The following is a 17,710-nucleotide window of genomic DNA, read 5'->3' as shown; positions in this document are numbered from 1 at the left end:
GGGCAGGTACCGGGCGCGCTACGCGACTTGCGTGCGGAAAGCTGGTTGGCTCTCGGGTGTCGGTAAACATTTGAAACAGTCCGGAGCGGCCGCCATCTTGTCTCTCGGTAAAATCGAGACACAAGAGGTGGCAAAAAGAAAGGGGGGATCGACCATAAGTAGGCAGGGTAGATCCCCCCTGACCCCCTAGTTTTGATGTGGGGGCCATAAAAGGGCCCGCGGGTCAAAATATATATATTTTTTTCGATTTTTGTGGGGGGAGCGCCCGGTACGCGCACCGGGGAGTGCACCAGGGAGCGTACCATGGGGAAAAAAGAATGACAGACTTTTCAAAAATTGTATGTTTATTAATTGTTCTTTTGTTGTTTTTTTTATTATTAGGTACCAACATGTAGGTACCAATGCAGAGTCTAAAATTTAATATACACCGTCTCCTTTGTAGATATCTTGCATGTTGTTATAGAAGTTATTGTGGTATATTGAATTCATACCATAGTCTGTCAGGAAAGCAGAAACAACATGGAGGAAGGAGATGATAAAGAGATGTTAAATACACATTGGAGATAATATAGTGGGAGAAAGGAAGTAACTATGAGCAAACTTACTATGTAACACAAAAAAGTTGCACAGTATACTATAAGTCTCACTTTATATTATAAACATTAAAGAAATACTTGATGAATTACATATAAAAATGAATAATGGCTCGAACAATTTTTGATTATTAAATATAAATGTATTTTTCTGATTCTTTTTCAAAATGTAATAAAACTTCTAACAATATATTGTCTGGAATGTCCTCATTTTCATTTTGTGATTCTATTGATTCCACACTGAACTAATTGTTGGTCCAGAGAGTCATCCATAAAATCAAAGTTATCATTCTCAGCAATTTTTTCTTCAGGGTTGTTGTTCAAAACAATTTTGAAAGAAATATTCTGTTCTCCTTCCATTTTGTTGCTGTAAATTGCATAGAAAATAAATATATCAGTAGAGATAGGGCACTGTTGGGTTTAAGTTCAGACAGGTACTTGTGAGTTTTTAACAGTGAAGTTATCTATGGGCAGTGTATGGTTTAAGGCAGGAAGTAGAACTATTAAAAAGTGCCTGTGATGAAGCCTAAGTAAATTCATAATTATATCAGAGAAGCCTAACTCAATCCATAATTATAACAGAGAAGCCTATCTCAATCTCTAACTCTTACAGATGGACAGTGTATAACTATCTGAAAACGTTTTCCCAAATTAATTTACCTATTTCAAAGTAGTTGAAGTTTTCTGTCAAAATTCTTTCCAAATGTACCTTAGGTAGTGTTAGTCAAAATGGCTGTGTTTCCCTCTTATTTTTCATATGTATTCATGTACTTAACCAATCAAATGGAGAGAAAAACAAGGACCCCCTGGGTATCGATAATACACAGATTCCTAGGGCAGGGTATAAACCAATGTGAATACAATGTGTATAACTTTCTAATAAGTGCAACTGTCGTCTTTATATAATATTGTTAAAATCAGTCAGGGTCTACACTGTTACTAAGATGTATTTGCTTTTTAATGAATGTATTTGATGTTTTTGCTCCAGTAATATATATGTCACTGTTTTATTGTATCATATAGTTTGACTTATCAGTTTGAGTCTCTATATGATTTTTATCTATGTTTAATTAAATTTATAATTTTTTAATATACACGTTATCTTTTGGCAATTCTTTTTCTCCATTGGTCCCAGCATGTATGGTCACTTATTGTGGATGGCCTAGGTTTTTGTATTCACATTGGCTTAACCAATCAAATGTCAGCACATAAAAGTACAAAATGTAAGTAACATTTTAATTGGTTGAAAATTCAAACAGTTTCATATGTGTTTTTGTCATGTAATTTACCTCAGGATATTTAGACAGGCTACAGCCCAAATGGCTCAATGGAATACCACCAAATTTGTGTAAATGGTAGGGACTGCTATGTAGTAGGGCCTATTCTATATTTGGTGTAAGTGTCTCCAGTGGTTTTTATGTAAATTACTTTCCCACATTTTTTTGGGGAGCGCTTCCCGGTGCGCGCCACGGTACGCGCACCGGGTGCGTTACGGAAGTCCGCCATTTTGTGTTTCTGTAAAATTGAGACGCAAGATGGAGGACAAACAATGTTGGGAATGGGCAGAAGGGGGCATGGTAGGCCCTTCCTGACCCTCTAGGTTTTCTGAGGGGAGTTTAGGAGGGGCATATATGCCAAAATAAAAAATAAAACATTTTTAAATTTCGCGGGGGGAGCGCCCGGTACGCGTACCGGGAGCGCTCAAAGGCAAAAACATTAAAAAAAATGAAAACCATGAACAATATATATAAAAAAAGTAGTATTACATAAATATACAATATAGGATTCATTTTAGAAAATATTACATTTTATAGCTATAGAAATTTGCTATTAAAAAACCTATGAAATTCACTGAAAAAACCATAGGTTTCACACCAGTTATAGTTAGGAATTAGCATTTAAAAAAAACTATCAAATTCACTGAAAAAACCATATGTTTCACACCAGTTATAGTTAGGAATTAGCATTTAAAAAACCTATTGAATTCACTGAAAAAAACCATAGGTTTCACACCAGTTATAGTTAGCTGGAAATTTTACTGACATAAAACCAATGAAATTCCACGTTATAGTTAGTTGGACTCTCTATAACTTGCGCGCCTGCAATGCACTGCTGATGACGTCACATATTACATCACTCATGACAGTGTTTTTTTGATTTGCCAATATCTTCGGCGCCGGTTTTATGATCTTCGCGAAGTGTTATAAACTAATGGGGCGCTCTGGACAGCTCCTGTCTTGTAAGTTTTGGGGTGATTCATCAAGTGGGAGCCGAGAAAAAAGAGGATCCCAAAAGGTGTTTTCTCCATGTTAATTTTCATAGGAAACATAAGACAAAAATACAGGCTGAACTGCTGAACGGAACACCACCAAATTTAGCAAAAAGATAGGTCTTGGTCTAGAAAGCGTTTTTTTTTAATGGTGTAAATCCGTAGTTGCTGAAATTATTAACAATGCCCTTAACCTAAAATTCACGTCTCACATTAGTGCCAAACAAATTGAATTTTTAGATGTCAATGTTTATGTAGATGATAACTACAGGTTACAGAGGACCCTACACAGAGAAGCCACTGCAGGAAACACGACCTTGCATGCTTCCAGTCTCCACCCTATGCACACCATTGAAACCATACCACTAGGAGAAATCCTACGAATTAAAAGAATATGTAGCTCTCCAGAAGATTATCTCAAATGTGTCAGGGAATTGAGAACACGATTAAAGGCTCGAGGGTACTCAGATCTAGTGTTTGATCGGGCTTTGGCAAAAGTCGACAAACAACCAAGACCCAGCTTATTCCCAGAACACACTAGTGATGAGCAGGAAGCAGTCACTCAAGTAGAGGGAGAACCAAATGACTGCCCTAGATTCTTCACAGCATTCAGCAGCAAAGATATAAAGATCAGACAAATTATCAACCGCAACTGGCCTACTGTTCTCACGGATACTGTTTTGGGATGCATGTTGCCAAAAAAAACACTGGTAACTTTTCGTAGAGCGCAGAGTATGGGAACTGCTCTGGACCAGAGCAGTCCAGAACTAAAGCAGAAAGCTAGCTGGCTACAACCGGCATCGGGGTTCCGCAAATGCTCCAACTGTAGAGCATGCCAATTTGGCATTAACAAAACTCATTACAGTTCCCCATTCAAGCCAGTTGACACCCCCATCGTGGGTTACCATACCCGCAAAACTGAATATGCTGTTTATGTCCTGATGTGCACCTGCGGCCTGAACTATATCAGTAGCACTAAACAACAGGTGCACGTCAGGATCTTGCAGCATATCAGGGCTATTTTGCACTGTGATCAAACGTACCCGGTGGCTTGTCATTTTCAGAGTACACATAACAAAGATGTCACTTGCTTAACTTATTATGTTGTAGCCTCCGTCCCCACACTTAGGCGGGGAGGCAATCGAGAGCTAAAACTCAGACAGTTAGAGTCCAGTATGATCCTCGAATACGACAGTAAATGGCCGAACGGGCTAAACAATACTGAGGATCTACGCAATTTTCTCTGATTCTATGTACAGCCCTGTACAGTGCTGCCCTCAACATCCCTCTAGGTAGTCAGGTTCCCTGTTACCTAGAAAAGATTTCTATCACATAGATTGTCCGATATATTGATCCTAATTATATCTGTTTCTATATAGGACGATTTCCGTGGCTAGTCAAGTTCCTTGTTAGTCATGGTAACAAACTCAATGAATTCTTCCCTTCCTTATATATAATAACATTTATCACGTTTTACACATTTTTAGCACTTTTTTAAGGGGTGTTCTTATCACTTTTAACATGATAATATTTTTATACCTGTATGGAATGTTTTAATATTGCTTTCCTAATGACAAAATTGTGATTTTATCCTAATTGTTGAAATAAGCATTATTGCATTGTTATACACAGGTCACTTTATCATGCTCTGTGTACACTACACATATTCTCTCTCCCTGGAGCACGTGTGTTACTGCTTTTTGCACAACTAGACTTTGATCTAGCAGCACTGTTATTTGCACTTTGATATCTTGTTTGCCTCCGTAAATGTTGAAGACCTTCACTATATACTGTATGACATAGTATTTAATGGATTCATCCAGTTATATGTTTACTAATTTCGCTCCAAGACATTTAAAAAAGAAAAAGAAAATTGCATTTATGAATTTATAAATTGTCTTGTTAAATTATTTACATGTATCTAACTTATTTTGCGTATTTGCACAGGAAATATTTCAAAACATGATATGTGACGACATTGAAGGTGGGGCTTAAACAATTCACTAAGCATTATAAAAACAAAAAAAATTTGACTCGATCTTTGCATGTGAACAGGGGCTCGTGGAGCCCGAAACACGTATTGCCCTCGTGTTCTGCCAGCTGACTTTGCAATAATGGATCTTTGAAATTCAGTGGTCCGTCTCCTACCTTGCTTCGCCGGTCCTGGGAGGATTTGGAAGTGGCGCTTCTGGAGTCTAAAAGAATATATCCCTATGTTTGGATTCCACTTGGTGTGCAATTTTTCACGAGGGGAGAGAGGAGGCAGTAAGTTGCTACCTGATTTAAGGGGGACGAAGGTGGACTTTTATCTATTGTACTGTGGCTGCTCTGGGAGTGAAAACGCTGTCCACACAAGATGGAAGCATCACTTGTTGCTTAGAGTAACCCTGCACTACGTAGGTCCCTCCGGTGAACCACAATTCCCAGAATGCAGCAGTGGAGCAGATACAGCGCAGAGAGCTTCACACCAGTGAGGTAGGAGCAGGGCGTGGCTACAGCAAGGGGAGTGGCCGCAGCTTCAAAAACATCGAAGTAAGAGACCCTGCAAATGGCGACAACTGAAACGGGCACTGAAGATTCCGAATTTAAGGATGAAACGCATCTGGCTAGCGTTTAAGGAACACTTTATTTCTGTCAGCGCTTCAACAACAATAAAAGTTACCTTTGTTCCCCCGGAGCTGTTTCACATTCTCTTCTTCTTGCGGGTAGGAGAGAGACTGGTTTGAATATATATATATATATATTTCACAAATCACTTTTTCCAAGGGAATAAGTCAGCACTCACAAAAATCCTTTCCCGATTCTTTTTATTTCATTGTTGTTACTCCAGCAATACAAAAACCAACGCGTTTCGCAACCAACTGTCGCTTGTTCACGGTCAGTGCAATAACATTCATGCCCCTCCTATATTTCAAAACCCGCCAGAACTCCTCTATTGCTGATCTCACTTCCTGTTAACTTACAGGAAGTTAGATGGAAACTGTAGTTTTAACAAACTAAATTCTTTTTATACACATTTTTAAACACGTTTTTAAACATGATTTTACCATTATGCCAGGCGGCAATTGCATTTCTACGGTATTGCATCATGCATCTTTAGTCCTCAAAGTAATTACGGTGGTCTGACATCTTCATGTGCATTGCTCATTGTTAGCATCACATTGTTATTTGGTAATAAACAATCTAGCCCTCTAGTGGGCAAGTTTATTATCAGCCACAATACTTTCATGAATTAGCTTTTATGAATAAATAAATAAGTTAACAGGAAGTGAGATCAGCAATAGAGGAGTTCTGGCGGGTCCTTCGAAATATATGAGGGGCATGAATGTTATTGCACTGACCGTGAACAAGCGACAGTTGGTTGCGAAACGCGTTAGTTTTTGTATTGCTGGAGTAACAACAATGAAATAAAAAGAATCGGGAAAGGATTTTTGTGAGTGCTGACTTATTCCTTTGGAAGAAGGGATTTGTGAAATACTTTGAAGTGGGGCTCTGCTTGGAAGTCAAAGCACCGGTGGAAAGAGCGCCAATGGACCGCAGAATCGAGCCAAGGCTGTGGATATATATATATATATATATATATATATATATATATATATATATATATATATATATATATATATATATATATATATATATATATATATATATATATATATGAAACATAAGACAAAAATACAGGCTGAACTGCTGAACGGAATAACACCAAATTTGGCAAAAAGATAGGTCTTGGTCTAGAAAACGTTTTTTTTTAATGGTGTAAATCCGTTCAGTAGTTGCTGAGAATTCAAAAACATAAAAATATCAATATCTGAGCACTGAAGAGGGTTTGCGGACCATCCCGGGCACAAGCTTCACTCTGATTGTTTGCCAACACTAAAAACCAGAACGTGTTAGCAGCCATATTGTGACTCGGAACCAAGTCAAAAGAAAAAGGTAAAATAAAGGTAAAAAACAAGTATAAGGGTGAAGGATAGAAACACCCTGACCCCCTAAGCCTGTTTAAGGAGCCCACAGGGACACCCAGGCTCAAAAATAGCTTAATTTTTTTAAATGGCCGAATTCGCAAATCCTGCTGAACAGTCTTAAAAACAACAAGCACAGGCTCCCGCTCTTTGTTTTCTATGAGCCCCCGGGTGGGCCAGGTCCTGGGGGCAATGCCTAATTAATTAGTGGGGAACCACGGGGGTCCCCTCAGCCCTGGGGACCACCACATCCCTGGGGCTTAGTTAATTGAATTCGGTGTGGCAAACAGCTCCCTGCAGTCCCAGGGACCACCACCTCCCGGGGTTAGAATAAAAAATGCGAGGGGGGCACCAACCCCTTCACGCTGCCCCGGGGACCACCACCTTCCCGGGGCTTTGTACTCATTGGGAGGGGGGGGCGCGCGGCACCACTCCTGGATCCCTCAATAGCCCTGGGAACCGCCACCTCCCAGGGCCGTGTGGCTCCCACCCTGTTATTGCAAACTCTGCCTTGCTTCTTTTGAAGCCAGAGCAGAAAACCTGCTCTTGCTGCCAACAAACAAAGCAGAATTGCTTTTGGACAAGGGGAGCTGCATGTTAGCAGCTCCCCTTGTCCAAAAGCAATACCGGGTCCTGCAGGAGGCGGGGAGCCAGCAAGGACTGTGGGGGTATTGGAGCTCCCCCTATAGTCCAACTTGAGGGCCGGCCCCGGGGGATGGGGACAGAAGTGGGCCAGGAGGAAGGCCACTATGCCCCCTCACTTTAAATTCATTATTTTAAAAAAAAGGAGAAGTCCGTCCCCGGGGGATGGGGTCCCCAGGGCCATAGTTGGCCTTAGGAGGGCCGGCCCCGGGGGATGTGGACTGAAGTGGGCCAGGAGGAGGGCCACAATGCCCCCTCCCTTTAAATTCATTATTTAAAAAAAAGAGAAGTCCGTCCCCGGGGGATGGGGTCCCCAGGGCCATAGTTGGCCTTAGGAGGGGGGCCACGTGGCCCCCTCCTAAAAACAAAACAGGCTGGCCAGGCTCTGAGGGATGGGTCCCTGGGGCCAGCAGTGGCCAAGGGAAGGGGGCCCCACGTGACCCCCTCCCCATCTATTTTATTAAAATTATTAAATAAAAATGAGGCAATGCCCTGGGGCATGGGTTTTCCTGGGGCCATTATATGCCTCAGGAGGGGGCCACGCGGACTCCCTCCAAAATAACAATACAAAAAATGCTGGCCATGCCCCGGTGGATGGAGTCCCTGGGGCCAAAAGCGGCCCAGGGAAGGGAGGCCCCACGGCCCCCTTCCCCCGTTTACATTTTTTTTTTAATGCTCAGGCCTTGGGGAATGGGGTACCCAGGGCCCAAAAAATACCAAAAGAAAGGGGGCCACACAGCCCCACATCTAAAAATATTCAACAAAAAAATGAAAAGCCGGCATCTCGCCGGAGACCCGCCCCCTCCCTAGACCACTCTTCAAGCGCACCTCCTGGTGCGATCTAAGTTGGGGGATCACATCCCCTTCATTCATGAGGATACCTGGGGGTCAACTAGCCCACAAGGTACCTCCAGTAAGCAAACACAAGGAGATGATGGGCGAGCGCTAAAACTTTTCAGGCATTCACCGATCTGGGTTGAAGCCATCATCATTCTTTAGCTCACTACACCACCTCAGTTCAGACCCAGCTATATGCAAATCAGCCTTGACCCTGTGCCTCATGGGAACAGTCCAGCCAAAAGTGCCAAGCCAGGTCTTCCCTGAACCGTAAATAAGCATCCTGGAACCAGTTTCAGGGTTACAAACTTCATCAGCCAGGCTAGTTGGAATCCAGTGGCAAAGTGAACAAGGGACCCACACAGTGAGATTGCTGAGAGGTGGTCCGAGGCCACGTCTCTTTTTACACCACTCTGCAAACGCGCCTCTTGGTCCACTGCTGGTGGTGTAATGGGGTCTTCTTGTGTCCTGAGGATCTCAGGACACAAGCAGACTTCATCCTTTGAGCAGCAGTGTGCCTGGCGGCACGTTTGCAGAGTGGTGTAAAAAGGAGGCAGGGCCTCGGGCCACTCTCAGCAATCTAGGTGTGTGGGGCTTACTGGAGGTACCTAGTTGGCTCCCAGGGACCTTCAGGAGGCAACGTGACTTCATACCCCAACAAAGAGCGCATCAGGAGGCACTTTCGCAGAGTGGTGGAGAAAGGGGGTGTGGCCATTGTCCAACTCTTAGCAATCCCACTGTGTGGGGCTCACTTTAGGTAAGAGGTAGGCTAGTTGGCCCCAATGGACCCTCAGCAGTGAAGGTGACTTAAATGCCCATCCAAGAGCGCTCCAGGGAGCGCATTTGCAGAGTGATGGGCAAAGGGGCGTGGCCTGCAATGGGAATTAAGCAATCCTGCTGTGTGGGACTTACTGGAGGTAATAGGAGAGGTAGCTGGCCCCAAGGTTGTCCCTGGCGGCCAACTACCCCTCTGGTTAACTCCAGTAAGCCCCACACAGTTGTGGTATTGGGTTCCCAAGGCCTACATGCTCCGCAGAATACCCACTTACACCAAAAGAACTGTTGGCACGGAAACTGAAAAGTACAAAAGACAAGTTTATTAAGACCCCATGGGGTGGTGGTACATTCCTACAGCACCCTTCGGCAATGCAAGAAGTATCACACCGAACGTCGGTGCGAGTCCTTCTTTTATACAGATTTACAGTAATAAAAAGGTAGACGGTACATGGTTACATAGTTTTCGGTACATATATGGTCATTTTTGGAACACAGTCAACTCATGGGAGGGGTTACAACACCACTGGTCAGTTTGGCGGAACATTCCTAAGGGGTGACTGGTCAGTCAGAACTGCGCATGTACAGGCTTTACCGTTACTAAAAATAGCCTGTTGCTGGGCAAACTCGAGTGGTCAGTAGCACGGACAAAGGACTAAAGGGCACGCTGACCACGAGGCAGCTCATTCTCTAAAATGGCCGTCGTAACATTCAAAATGGCGTTTTCGAATAAGGCCAAGTTAAGGGGAATAACGTGTAGCAAAGCTTAACGCTAACCCAGTCATTGTCAAATTACGACAGACGACCCATTTAGCGTTTAGCTGAAGCTACCTCATAGTGAACATAGTCGGGATACTCATCTTCTATATCAATCGACATAATTTGAGCCACTTCTTTATGTAGCATCAATTCATTCTGGGCGAGAGCTCGTCTAGATGGAATACAAGCTGATAAACACATGGAACATAATGCAGGGCCACATTGTATACACAAACACAAGAAGAAGAATATCCCAACTATGATACATAAGATTGTCAATAACTTCCAGCCCCATGTACTAAGCATTGACCAGAACCACCCCGAAAAGGTCCATGTACCATTGTCCGGATGTATTTCAGCAGCAATTTTGTGTAATTTTGATATGGCATCATATACAGATGGTGAATTGTCAGGAACGTAAACACAACAGCTACTTCCGATAATTCTACATGCCCCCCCTCGATCAGCTAGAACTACATCTAGAACCATCCGGTTCTGGAGCGTTACAAATCTAGATATTTGAAGCTCTTCAGTTATATTCCCCAATGCAAAAGCAGTATCATTAGCTACAGCCTCAACAACACAGGTCAGTCGTCGTATCTTTCGACTGCTCAGAGCAGCTCCCACAAAGGAAAACAAACCCAAATTAAAATCCACATATTGTTGCAGAGCAGTATCAGTCTGATCGATATCTTCAAGAGCTACAGCACGTTTAACTCTATTTAGCACAAAATCGTGATATAAAATACAGTCATTATGGTACATCGGTGGGGCAATGAATACAGGGGGCAATACAAAAGAGATATAACATGTACCTAACCATCCTAACGGAAGACGATGATAACCTTTATTGCCACAGATAAAGTATGTATTTCGGGATGCCACAAATGATATGCCATTCGGACTGTCAAATGTAAGTGTGGTGTTACATTCACTTTTTCCAACTGGGATTGTACCTTCATTTCGTATACAGAGATCAGCCTTAGTATCTATAACATTAATGACATGAGAGCTGGACATATTGATGTTCCGTTTATTACTGTAAATTCGGGGTGCAGACACGTTGTCGGGGCGGTACTCTTCCCATTCGAATCGAGTACCCTCAGCTTGTGGATAGCCGTCCCGGTCATGATAACATATCTTGTTTAAACGGAAAAGTACCCCCCCTTTTGTTGGCCATCGCAGAGTGAATAGAAGAGTATACCAGGCATTACAAGAACCATTGTGGGAAAACGGGAGTGGGATAAGTGGTGTGCCTCCTTTCTTCTGATGTCCAGGCAAAATCCCACATACCCAACAATTAGAAGTGTTCATCATGTTGTGAGTATGATGTAAGATTTGAATGAAGCTATTGTTCAAATAAGTCTGTTGGTGCCGTTCTTCATGGTAGGGTAAAGTGAAATGAAAATGTTCAGATAGAGCCGGGGTAGTCGGCAGCAAATGTTCTCGTACAGGCACCACAAGTTCCACTACCCAGGCTATCACTGCTATTACCACAATTGTCAATACAAACAATATAGCACCAAGAATTCTTTTGTCTCGTGATGCAGAAGACGCCATAGTTCAAAAGAGTTCACAATGTCTCAAATATACAACTAAAAAATAAAAATGTGAGTGCTGAGCTCCGAGGTACCCGTTGTTTTCTTCTCCGGGGTCAAGACGGGTGTCGCTACTCTTGGCAGAACTGATCCACCCCCCTTGAGATTCCCGGTTTCCGTTTCACAAACCCCAGAGCGGTAACTCAACCAGTCTCGCACCCAAAAAAAATCTTCTTCCTATCGCGGCCGCAGATTGTAACGCTGTTGTCCAGAAACTGTGTGGTCCGGGAAGGCTCCCTCTGATTCGGCCGACGTCACAGCTGGGCTCTTTTCCTCGTCCAAGATGTCTCTGTAGTCAGACAGCACAGTAGGATTCACCAGGTCTGGAGAGACGCGACGGCAGTGAGTAGAGTGTACCCACCGCTTCCTGTTGGTCACTCGCACAGCCGTTCAAGTCGCAAGCAGGACTTGCTCAGGGCCACCCCACCTCAGTTCCAAGCTGTTCGCTCTCTCAAACGATTTTACCATAACAAATCGCCAGGACGAAGATTGTGAGCCTCTCAAATGGAGTTGTCAGGGAGCGCTTCTCGAACCTGTTGGTGAATGGAAAGTAAATCATTTGTTAATCGTGCCAAATAATCGTTCATCATTATACAAGGCACATCATGTAACAATCGAGGCTTAGGAACTCCCCATATATTCATCGGCCTTCCAAACACCACTTCATAAGGTGTGAGGCCAGTTCGAGAGTGGGGCACTGATCTAATAGAGAGTAATGCTAACGGCAAGGCATCCGGCCACTTCAAAGACGTGGACGCCATAATCTTAGCCAGTTTTAGTTTCAACGTGGCATTGTACCGTTCGACAAGACCTGCTGATTGAGGATGGAACACAGCATGAAACTTTTGCTGAATCCCGAATCCCTTCAGCACATATTCTACAATTTTCCCAACAAAATGAGGACCATTATCGCTCCACAAAAATTTGCAAACTCCATATCGAGGAAAGTACTCTTTGAGCAAAACCTTAGCCGTTGTCAAAGCCGTATTATCTTTCGTGGGGAAAGCCTCAACCCATTTGCTAAAAGCACATACCACCACTAAGACATACTTAAGGTTATTGCAGCGCTCAAGCTGGATATAATCCATCTGAAGTACCTCGAATGGTGCAGAAGGTGGAGCGAACCCTCCTTTCGGAGTATGCGTCCCTTTTGCAGGATTGTGCTGTAAGCATATCAAACAAGTCTGCACTACTCTCTTGGCAGTGTTGGCAATCTCAGGATGCTCCCAAACTCGTGTTAACAATCGAGTGATTGCAAGAGCTCCAACATGTGCCAACCCATGTGTCATCTGGATCATCGCTTGCAAGTAAGCTGCAGGCAATTTCCATCATTCCATGTCCTTGCTCCTCCAACAACCCTCATCATCCAGCACCCCCTCTGCTGCCCATGCTACAAGTTCTGCTTCAGTCGCCGATTTCTGGATGTCTAATATCTCGGCTCTAGCATCATGCCATCGCTCGGCCTGCGACTTCACTACATACATGGGGGAGTCGTTTCGTGACTTAGCTGTTTGTCTTGCTATACTGTCTGCAAAGGCATTGCCTTGTCCCACTTTGTCAGTGACCTTTTTATGTGCACTGCATTTGATTATCGCCACTTTCTTTGGACAAAGTAACGCGTTCAGGAGATCACGCACTAGTTCTCCGTGCATAATGTGTACTCCATGTGAAGTCAAAAACCCACGCTCCCTCCAGAGTAGACCAAAGTCATGCGCTACTCCGAAGGCGTACCGGCTGTCTGTGTAGATGTTCACACATAGGCCAGCACTCAGTTCGCAGGCTCTTGTCAAAGCTATCAGCTCCGCTGCTTGGGCTGATTTCTGGGGTATTCGTGCTGTTTCTACCACCGTCTTAAGTGTCGTGATAGCACATGCTGCAGAAGTTGTGCCATCTGGCAGCCTCAAACATGATCCATCAACCCACAGTTCCCCATCCACATCTGGAAGTGGCATATCCTGTAAGTCGACACGACCCTTTGTTTGTTCCTCGGTCAGGAAAACACAATCATGGTGTTTTTCCTCCTGACCCTCTTCAACCGGATATGGCAATAAAGTGGCAGGGTTCAGGGTAGCGCATCTTTTCAGTGTGATATGCGGCGCCAAAAGTGTGAGCTCATATCCTGTTAAACGTGCGCTCGTGAGATACTGTGTTTTCGTTTGATTTAACAGGGCATCTACTGCATGGGGAACTAGCACCAACAATTTGTGCGACAAAACTATTCCCTCACTCTGCCGTATAGCTACTGCTGTTGCTGCAACTGCTCGGAAACACCCAGGTAACCCTCGCGCTACAGGATCAAGAATGGCTGAGAAATACGCCCATGGCCTCTGCTTATCCCCGTGTGCCTGCACTAACACTGATAACGCGCACCCATCTTTCTCGTGCACGTACAACGTGAAAATCTTTGTGTAATCTGGTGTACCTAACACGGGTGCAGAGCAAAGAGCCTGTCTCAATTGATCAAAAGCGTTTTGACATTCATCTGTCCATTCAAGGGGCATTGGTGTCGTTTTGGACAATAACGCTAGCAAAGGTTTGATAATGTGCGAAAACCCCATGATCCACTGTCTACAAAAGGACGTTAGTCCTATGAACTAAAGAAACAATACACTTGCCAGTGCTGAGAAACTTACTTTTCGAATCCAATTAAAGAAAACAGTATACATGAATATAACATGGACACTCGCTTTATGAATTGCAACTTTTGCTTTTAATTTTCTTTTGAAGATTATTTAAGTTTTTAGTCAATTTTTGTTTTTGTGCATGGGAATACAAAAAAGGTCTATATACATTTATATACAAACATGAACAATGCAAATGGGTATGTACAATAAATCAAACAGACTCACAAACAACACTCTTGGCCGTCCATTCATACTACTCCACATACATACATACTGGTCCCGGTGTCAAAGCACCTATATACACAAAATCTGAAAAGTCTCCAGCTTTTTTAGTTGTTGTTTGCAATTTGTTTGTGAAATTCAAAGAAAAGCACACAGTCTTTCTGTAGATTGCCATGAAAATTTCAATATAAATTCAAAGGGATGACCCGGGACCGGTCGACGCGTTTCAAACCCTGTTATTGTCAGGGTTCTCCTCAGGACCAAAAGTAACTACAAGGAAAAGGAAAAACACTCATAAATCGTATGTTTATAAAAATAAGAGAAGAGCCTTGTTCGCTATCTAGCTTCCCTCAGCCTACCTCTATTCCTGGGTCATGGCTCCAACCGTAAAACCAAAACAATTGTATTCCAAATGAAGGGGAGAAGGAGGTGCTAGAACACAAGAAAAAACATGTGCGCTAAGTTTTAGGTACTGCCAGTGCAGTTATCACAAATGTCCATCCTCTCATCACTCATTCGGGGTCAAGCATTGTGCCTACCTGTGCGGTTGCGCGTGTTCACAAAGGAATATGTACCCAATCAATCGGACTCTGTCGTGATGTTTCCCGCGTTGAACACGCTGAAAAATCAAATGGAGACGCGTGTTACCGCTAGTTGTCTAGCGCGCCAGTAGCGGTAAATGATTATGTCCGCTAAAAACCATTGAGCCATTCTTACCGTGGCTGTGTGCACCGCCGCTTCTCGAAATCAGTTACAAGTCGTTCTCTTCCACTCTTTCTCCTTCAGTCTCCTGGGAGTGAATGAGGGCAGACTAAGTTGTTGACTGTGGGTGTGGCTACACTCCCGGAATTGTGGGAGATGTAGTCCCATAGATGATGGCATGTATATGGTTCTTAAAAAGTTTACGTGTTTGATTTGTAGATTTCAGAGATTTCATTCAATCTGTTAACTGCTGTGTCAAATTTCATTATTAGCAGCGCTTCTCTTTGGCTTAGTCGTGTCTCCAGGTTGCCACCTCTTGGATCATTTTCAATTTTGGATAGGACAGTCCACCTTAGTTTAGTTTTGTCGTGATTCTTAGCCAACCAGTGGTTCACTAGGGGTGCATTTTCCACTTCTCGGCGTACTCTTGACTTATGCTGAGTAATGCGTTGTCTAACTTCCTGAGTTGTTTTCCCTATGTATAACATTGGGCAGGGACACATTATGGCATACACGACATTCCTTGTCTTGCAATTGGTAAAAACTTCATGTTTCCAGTTGATGTTGTTAAATGAAAAAACCGTATCCTTTATAGTTTCATCACAACATATGCAGGTTCCACATTTGTGGTGTCCTGCTGTAGGTGGAAAACCAAACAAACTTCTTAGAGTGGGTCCTTTCTCAATCGGTAAGGCTGCTCTCACAATGTGGTTTGCCACGCTTTTCTCCTTTTTGTATGCAAACAAAGGCGGCACTTTGAAATCCTCATGTAAATTTTTTACTAGGTGCCAGTTGGATGTTATTAGTTTTTTAAGTTGGTTGGCCGCTGGACAAAAAGTCGAAACGCAAACCAATCGCTTTTGATCTGATTTTGGTTTTCTTCTGCATTAGCGTTTCACGTGGCGTCCACCATGCCCTTTTGAGAGAATTCTTTAAAAGTTTTTTTGGGTACCCTCGTAGGAGAAGCCTCTCCTTTAATAAATTTGCATGTTCAAAGTACTCCTCTTTTCTTGAACAATTCCTACGGATTCTGAGGATTTGTCCCAGAGGTAGATTTTGTCTCAAGCTGCGTGGATGATTGCTTGAGAACAGCAAAGCTTTATTTCTGTCCGTCGTTTTTCGGAACAAGGTGGTTCCTAGGCCTCCTTCAAATGGTTCAATTTTGACATCCAAGAATGTTATGGATTTATTTGATGACGTGCAGCTAAATTTTATGTCATTTGTACGTGCATTCAGCCAACCGACAAATTCATTAAGAGCTTCAGGGCCTCCAGTCCAAATGAGGAAAACGTCGTCTATATATCTCATATAGTGAGAAATCCTGTCCTTGTAGGGATTGTCATTATAGATGAATTTCTGTTCGTAAAGTCCCATGTACATCACCGCTAGTTCCGGGGCAAATGGACACCCCTATGAAGGCGCGTACATCTCTCTGAGTACGGGGAACTGGCGTATATAAAATCGCTTGAATTCGATCTGATGTTAATGCACGCCCCTCCTTAGACAAAAGATGTCCGAGGTGGGTCTACAGTATTGTAACTTTTCTTAGAAACTTTATGATTATTCTGAGCCAAAAAGGTAAGCAAAGCAAGTGTACTCTCCTCACATTGTGCATAGGTGTCTGCAGCCAACAGGAGATCATCAACATACTGTATAAGGGCTACTCCAGATTGCAATTCAAAAGAGTCAAGCTGTCGTTTTAAAGCCTGGCTATAGATGCTAGGACTCTCCGTGTAACCTTGGGGAACTCAACAAAATCTATACGATTTATTATTTAACGTGAAGCCAAATAGGTATCTGCTGTCAGGATGAATGGGGATGGAAAAGAACGCGTTCTTAAGGTCAATAACAGAAAAGGTCGTTGCAGTTGGGGGGACCAAGGTAAGCAATGTTGTGATATCAGACACCACCGGGTATTGGGGAATGACAATTTTATTAATTTCTCTCAAATCAATATTAAATCGATAGACTTTGTGGTCAGTATCTTTTTTAAGGATCGGAAGAATAGGGCTGTTACAGACATTGTAAGGAACTTCCTCCACTACTCCTGCAATGATCAAATGCTGAACGATGTGCGTCAGGGCAATTTCACCTTCCCTAGAGATCTTGTACTGCGGTACACGTGGCAAAAGGACTCCCTCCTTGACAGTAATTCGAATAGGCGGGATGAGCATCTGTCCCACATCCGTGTCCGAGGTCGCCCATAACGTGTGTGGGAGAGAGGCTAATGCTTCAATTTCCTTCATTGTACAAAATCTGTCTGAATCTGGGTAATTGTCGTTCAAGATAACCCGCACTCCTTCAGGAGCGCAACATATCGTTGCTCGAAAATATTTGAGCAAATCAATACCCATAATGTTGTCTGGAGTGTGAGGCGACAACAAAAATGGGCAAAAGCTGAAAAATTTGTCAATACAAAGTGCAAGAGGTTGTGATAATGGGCTAGGAGAGGGTGTGCCATCAAACCCTATACATGTTATTGTTTCGCCAGACAGTGGAGCCCTTGGAACCAAGTTTTTAGACAAAGCACTACGAGTAGTTCCTGTGTCAACTAAAAACTGATCAGTAGAACCCAAAATGCCCGCTGATACATATGGACCTCTTTGATCTACTGGCACTTCAACCGATTCCACACCCCATCCTACGCAATCCTATGCATGCACATAATACTGATGCTCAACATTCTCACCCTCTGATATCTGATACTGGTTCCATCTATCAAAGG

This window comes from Lissotriton vulgaris, chromosome 6, assembly GCF_964263255.1.
Source record: "Lissotriton vulgaris chromosome 6, aLisVul1.2, whole genome shotgun sequence".
NCBI classification, from domain to species: Eukaryota; Metazoa; Chordata; class Amphibia; order Caudata; family Salamandridae; genus Lissotriton; species Lissotriton vulgaris.
This window is presented reverse-complemented; position numbering follows the sequence as displayed.